At 34.0% G+C, this 7811-nt stretch overlaps 1 non-coding gene across 1 annotated transcript; it reads right to left on the reverse strand.

The window, feature by feature from the left end:
* Positions 1-2099: 2099 nt before the first annotated feature.
* LOC122300039 lies at positions 2100-2206 on the reverse strand. The gene has a single exon (XR_006239882.1). It is a non-coding gene; the product is annotated as a small nucleolar RNA R71 (small nucleolar RNA).
* Between the last annotated feature and the right edge of the window lie 5605 nt (positions 2207-7811).

The following is a 7811-nucleotide window of genomic DNA, read 5'->3' on the forward strand; positions in this document are numbered from 1 at the left end:
ATTGTACCCTAAAATTCTAAATATTCCTCTTAGTCCAATGGTGCAGACCGTTGATTACTTGCATAATTTAATATATTTTATCACCTCTTAACTTTAAAACTTAGTCTAATTTTATTTATTTTTGTTGATTTTAGATTTCGTTGTTGTTATTTAAATTTTATTTCAGATTTGAAGAAAATAAAGATCTAAATTTCACCGGTGCAATTTGAGGATAAAGATCAAGTTTGATTTTTTTTCAAGATGATAGAGATAGAAGGGATAAGTTGATGAAGAAAGAAAGTTGAAGGATCCTAACTACACATGGACTTCAAGCCTGAAGATAGAGAATTTGAAAAAAGAAAAAAAGAAAAAAAGAAAAAAAAGGTCATTCAAAATTCAAAAAGAAAGAGACCTGGATGCGGGATTTTATTGGATTTTATCTTTTCACCTTACCTACCTCATCTATCGGACGATGTGCATGAATGTGAGGAGGAAATGAGAGTTTAACATTGGGGTCTTTCGTTTTGACTTGGTGTTCATGGAATCAACATAGCTAAATTTGACTTGGCATGCAATTGTTTTTGGACTTGGCTCTTAGAGGACACAACAGAGGAACGACAAAAAACGACGTTGCGACTGGGATGCGGCCGAGAGAAAGAGAATTATAGAAAAATTGAAGAACGACGCTGCGAGACTGCAAGAGTATTTTTTTTCAATGTTCATTTTTCTTCCATTATTCTCAGAAAAAATATGATGAATTTGTTTATCTTGAATTTAATTTTTAGCATGCACTAAATTTTCTTTATTCTAGAAAAATGATGTAATCTAGTTCTAAACTATGCTTGATTTTCTATGCTAATTTAAAGTAATTATTTCTTTATTTTTCTGATTTATTCTAAGCTTATTGCTTCTAATTAACTGGTCATTAATTAGATGATTTAATGTTGTGATTTGCTGTCGAAAGAGAGAATTATAGGATAGATCTTGAATATTTCGGCATAGGTAAATATAGAAATCGAAATACTTTTATGAACCTATGTAGTATTAAAATTATTGGTCTTATTGCTTTCTTACTTTATTAATTTGCATACTCTTGTGTAAAATGATGAACAAGAATAATTTTCAATTGACTATCAAAAGAGGCTTTTGGATGAATTAAAGATTTGCTAACAAACAGTGAGATTTAAATTCAATTAGTTAGATGAGTAAAACATAGTAAGAAATTAGGTGAAATCGATTTCCTAGAAGTTTTCTTTTCCATTAATTTGATCTTCGAACATCATTTGTCTTTTCCTTTGCATTTTTTTCTTTGAAGTGATTTTATTTTAAATTGCAATTACAAAATTCTTAGTGACTTCTCTGGATAAAATCGATATTAGTATAATTTCAGTATTTGTCAAAAGTAAGTTACCAATTCTTGGAAATTATACTCTTCTCATCACTTTACTATAAAATTACGATATCGTGTACTTGTAGTTTTGTACTGATCAAGTTTTTGGTGCCATTGCAAGGGATTGATTTATTTTTATTTTTTGATAATATCGATACAAAGTAATCTTGGTTTCAATTTAGAATTTTATTTTAATTTATTTATATATATATATACTTTTACTCTACAAGTGTGTTTTTGACATTGGATGCGTCGTGATAGATCTTGTGGCATTACTCCTTTTGATCTAAAGATTGAAAGAACTTTTAAATCACGAAGAAAAAATAAAATACTAGCCATGGCTGATGGACAACATGATGCACTGCCACACACCTTGAAGGATTATGTACAGCCAGTTGTAAATGACAACTACTCGGGTATAAGACGCCAAAACATTAATGCCAACAACTTTGAGCTCAAACTAGCCTTAATTAGTATGGTGCAGCAAGCCCAATTTAGCGGATTGCCACTTGATGATCCCAATATTCATTTGGCGATGTTTTTGGAGATTTGCAATACTGGAAAGATTAATGGTGTTACTCAAGACACCATTAGACTGAGATTGTTTCATTTTTCTTTGAGGGACAAGGCTAGAGGTTGGCTACAATCTCTACAACCAGGAAGCATCACTAGTTGGCAAGACATGGCTGAAAAGTTTTTTACTAAATTCTTTCCACTTGTATAAACAACTCAACTCAGGAGTGAGATTGGTCAATTCAAGTAAAATGATTTTGAGTCACTCTATGAAGCCTGGGAAAGGTATAAAGATTTGATTTGACGCTGCCCTCAACATGGATTGCCAAATTAGTTGCAAGTTCAGATGTTCTATAATGGGTTAAATAGGCAAACTCGAACTAACTCTTTTAGTGAAACTTTGATGTCAAAGACAGCCGAGGGTGCTACTTATCTTTTGGAAGAAATGACCTCAAACAACTATCAGTAGCCAACTGAAAGAACTATGGCTAAGAAAGTTGCTGGAATTCACGAATTTGAGCCGTTAGCCTTTCAGCTCAAGTTGCTACTCTATCTAATCAGATTTTAGCTTTGACAACCCAAAGGATACCACAAAGTGCAGAATATGTTGCAGCTACAAGTATGACAGTTCCAAGTAATGAAGTGAGTCAAGAACAAGTTCGATACATCAACAATCGGAACTACAACTATCGTGGTAATCCTATACCAAATTACTATCATCCAGGATTTCAAAATCATGAGAATTTTTCATATGGAAATACAAAGAATGTGTTACAACCTCAATCTCCTCCAAGATTTGATAGTCAACCAAGCGAGAAGAAGATATCACTTAAGGATATCATGGTTTCCTTTATTCAGGAGACAAATGCAAGGTTTAAAAAAACTGATTCATGGTTGGACAACATTGAGACTCATTGTAGCAATATAGGAGCCACTATGAAAAATCTTGAAGTGCAAACTGGGCAACTAGCCACGACCATCAGTGCCCAACAAAGAGGAGCTTCTCCTAGCAATATAGAAGTGAATCCAAAGGAACAATGCAAGACTATCACACTTAGGAGTGAAAGAGAAATTGAGAGGTCACCATCAAAGAAAAGCAAGTCCACCCCTACAGCTGTGAATAATAGCCAAAGCAAGAATAAAGTAGAAGAAGGGAAGATTGTTGATGATACACTAAGAGAGACTGACATGCCTCCAGCAATTTCATTTCCTGACAATCCTCTTATTCTCTCTACTCCACTTCCTTATCCTCAATGTTTTCAAAAACAAAAATTAAATAAGCAATTTTCTAAGTTTTTGGATATTTTAAAGAAAATTCACATAAATATTCCTTTTACAGATGTATTGGAACAAATGCCAAACTATGTTAAATTCTTGAAGGACATCATTTCTAAGAAGAGAAGGTTGAAGGAGTTTGAAACAGTGAAGCTTTCTGAAGAATGCAGTGCCATTCTTCAAAAGAAATTGTCTAAAAAATTAAATGATCCGGGGAGTTTCACTTTGCCTTACACTATTGAAAATTCATTTTTTGATAAGGTTTTATGTGATCTTGGTGCTAGCATTAATCTTATGCCACTTTCTGTTTGCAGGAAATTAGGACTTGGAGAGATGAAACAAACAAGCATTTCTTTGCAATTAGTAGATCGATCCATCAAGTATCCACATGGAATCATAGAAGACGTATTGATAAAGGTGGGTAAATTTAATTTTCCTGCTAATTTTGTGGTGTTAGATGTGAAGAAAGATGAAAAAGTCTCACTAATTCTTGGCTATGGGAAGGGCTTTAATTGATATTCAAAATGGTGAATTAACATTGAGAGTTAATAAGAAAGAGGTTATGTTCAACATTTACTAAGCCATGAATTTTCAGAAGATCCAAGTACTTGCTTTCGAGTAGATGTCATTAAGCAATGTGTAGAATAAGCCTTTCAAGAAGATAATACTAGACGATTACCTAGAACGATGTATCACCACTTCATTTCATGCTTATGATTTTAATAACTCTGCTGTTTGTGAATCTGATTTGCCTTTTGTTAGTGAAGAATTTCTCCACTATGTATTTACCTTGGGAGTATTGCAGCAAGTTACATCACTTAGTAATGAAGTGGGGAGGCTAGAGCCGATTGTAGCAAAGATTTATTCTATGATTTGTAAAGAAAAGATGCAGTAAACTACAACTCCAGAGTTGAAGCAATTACCTGAGCATCTTCGCTATGCATTCCTGGGTGATAGTTACACATTTTCAATGATTGTTGTGGCATCACTCACACCCGAAGAAGAGGAAAAGTTGCTGCGTGTGTTAAGAGAGCATAGAACAGCCTTGGGATGGACTATTTCTGACATAAAAGGTATAAGTCCTTCCATTTGCATGCCCAAGATTTTGATGGAGGAACTTTACAAACCGACGATCAAGCACCAAAGAAGATTAAATTTAGCAATGAAGGAAGTTGTGAGAGTTGAAATTTTGAAACTCCTCAATGCTGGAATTATCTATGCTATTTCAGACAGCTCATGGGTCAGTCCAGTATAGGTGTACCAAAAAAGGGTAGAATGATGGTAGTAAAAAATGACAATAATGAGTTCATTCCTACAAGAACAATCACAGGCTGGCGTGTATTCATGGATTACCGCAAGTTGAACAAAGCAACAATGACGGATCATTTTTCACTTCCATTCATTGATCAAATGTTGGATCGATTGGCTGGATATTCCTATTATTGCTTCTTAGATGGTTATTCGGGGTATAACCAGATTGCTATAGCCCTTAAACATCAAGAGAAAACTACATTCACATGCCCCTATGGAACATTTACTTTTAGGAGGATGCCATTTGGATTGTGCAACACCCCAACGACATTTCAACGTTACATGATGGCTATTTTTTCTGATATGGCGGAAGATATAATGAAAATTTTCATGGATGACTTTTCAGCTTTTGGTATATCTTTTGATCATTGTTTACATAATTTAGCTCTTGTTTTGCAAAAATGTGAAAATAAAAATCTAATCCTAAATTGGAAGAAGTGTCATTTCATGGTTCAAGAAGGGATTGTGCTTGGCCGTAGAGTGTCATTTAAAGGAATTGAGATGGATCAAGGTAAAATTGCAACCATAGAAAAACTACTACCTCCAAAGAATGTGAAGGGAATTAGAAGCTTTTTGGGACATGTAGGATTTTATAGAAGATTTACAAAAGATTTTTCTAAAATTTCTAAACCTTTATATAATCTTCTTGAAAAAAAAAATTCTGCATTTAACTTTGATGATGTTTGTTTGCAGGCCTTTAATGCAATCAAGGATAAACTAGTTTCAGCACCAATTATGATGGTACCTGATTGGAGTCAACCTTTTGAAGTCATGTGTGATGCAAGTGACTTTGCAATTGGAGTAGTGTTGGGACAAAGGTGAGGCAAAATGTTTAGGGCCATCTATTATGCAAGCCAGACATTAAATGAAGCTTAATTAAATTATACAACAACTAAGAAGGAGATGCTTGCTGTGGTATTTGCTTGTGACAAATTTTGGTCTTACTTCATTGATACAAAGGTGATAGTGTTCACTAATCATGCAACACTTCGCTATTTGTTTGGCAAGAAGGATGCTAAGCCTAGGCTAATTCGTTAGATCCTTCTTCTTTAAGAATTTGATTTGGAGGTTTGAGATAAGAAAGAAAGCGAAAATTCAGTTGTTGATCATCTCTCCCAGCTAGAGCAAGAGGAAGAAAGAGTAGATTTAGTGATCCAAGAAGCATTCCCTAATAAGCAGTTGTTTGCATGTGAGATTAAGCTTCCTTGGTATGCTGATATGGTAAACTACCTAGCTTGTAAAGTATTGCCACGAATCTTACTTACTACCAATGCAAGAAGTTTCTGCATGATGTGAAATATTATCTTTGGGATGAGCCTTTGCTGTTCAAAAGATGCCCTAATCAAATCATTCGAAGATGTGTGCTAGAAGAAGAGATACAGGCCATTCTCCATCATTGCCATTCATCATCATATGGAGGACACTTTGGAGTAACCCGAATAGCAGCTAAGGTACTTCAAAGTGGTTTCTTTTGGCCTTCTATTTTTCATGATAGTTATACTTTGGTGAAAACTTGTGATCGGTGCCAACGTATGGGAAATATTTCAAGGCGTCAGGAGTTACCATTGAAAAATATCTTAGAGGTTGAGTTATTTGATGTTTGGAGAATAGATTTTATGTGGCCTTTTCCTCCTTCTTTTGGATTTGTTTATATCTTGTTAGCAGTTGATTATGTATCAAAATGGGTGGAAGCAATTACTACAACAACAAATTATGCAAAGGTAGTGCTCAAATTTCTGCATAAGAATATATTTACAAGATTTGGCAATCCACGAGCTATTATTAGTGACTAAGGGACCCACTTTTGTAACAAGTTGTTTGATAATCTTCTTTCTAAATATAGTGTGAAGCACAAGATCGCACTTGCCTACCATCCTCAAACTAATGGCCAAGTTGAAATTTCAAATCGAGAAATCAAGAACATCCATGAGAAGTCGATCAACACCAATAGAAAGGATTGAACAAAAAAGCTTGATGATGCTTTATGGGCATACCGTACATCCTTTAAAACCTATCGAGATGTTTCCTTACCGATTAGTGTTAGGAAAGGCCTGTCATCTCCCTATTAGGTGGAGCATAGAGCTTATTAGGTTGTAAAAAAAGTTTAATTTTGATTTGAAGGCAGCAGGGGGAAAGCGACTTCTTCAATTGAATAAGATGGATGAGTTCTAGAATGATACTTATGAAAATGTAAAGATCTACAAAGAACTTACGAAGAAGTGGCATGACAAACAGATTCTTAGGCGTGAGTTTGCACCAGGAAAATAGGTTTAACTCTTCAATTCACGACTCGAACTCTTCCCGAGTAAGTTAAAATCAAGATGGATAGGTCCTTATACAATTGACAAAGTTTTCTCTTTTGGAACAATAGACTTGAAGGACAAGACAAGGAATATATTTAGAGTTAATGGTCAGAGATTGAAGCACTATGGAGAACAAGTGGAGAGGAATTATGCATTTATCCCTCTTGGAGATCCTAATTGATGAAGATTGAAAAATCTAGCTATAGACTTTAAAATAAGTGCTTATGGGAGGCAACCCATAGAACTTTCTTTTATTCTTTTATTTTTTATTATCTTTATTATTATTTTTAATAATTTAGATTTTGATGCAGGTTTATTTAGATGAATAAAGAGCTGAAAATTACAAACTACAGCTGATTCACCATAAAACTAGGGAAGTTTCTTTCATTTTTTCAATCCTTTTCACTTTTGCATTACAATGAGGTCATTGTTTAGTTTTAGTTGGGGGGTGTAAACTCTTATAGTCATTTGGTCTTCTTGTTTGTTATTTATTTTATTTTACTTGTGATTTTATAAGTCTTGAGTATTTGATTCTCTTACTAAGCATGCATTTGAGTATGACTGAATTCTTTATGACTCCAAAATTTGTGATTGAAGATGGTTTTGAGAAAAATTTTCAAAACTTTCTTTTATGTCAGGCGGACTTTTGTAGGTACTTTGATTTAAATCTTTGACCTTGAACATAATTGAGCACATAGTCATTTTTCTTTTATTCCATTTTGCTTATGAAGAGAAGAAATTCAATATTGCTTTACTCTAGAATCCATTGATGGATCCTTGAGGCGAAATCCTAGTTGATACCAAATATTAGAGAAATGATCTAGGCAATTTTTTTTTTTTTTTGTCATAAGCAAAAAGCTTTCACAGCTGTCCTAAGTATCATGCCATCACTGCATGGTGTATTTCCATAGTCAACCCCCTTGAGCCTTATTTTACATAAGCCTTTATTTGTTCTTTTAACTACATAAATTGTGACGCCCTTTAAGAAAACAAATAAAACCAACAACATAAAATCAAAAACCAAAACCAAACCACATAAC

Source organism: Carya illinoinensis, chromosome 16 (assembly GCF_018687715.1).
Source record: "Carya illinoinensis cultivar Pawnee chromosome 16, C.illinoinensisPawnee_v1, whole genome shotgun sequence".
Taxonomy (NCBI): Eukaryota; Viridiplantae; Streptophyta; class Magnoliopsida; order Fagales; family Juglandaceae; genus Carya; species Carya illinoinensis.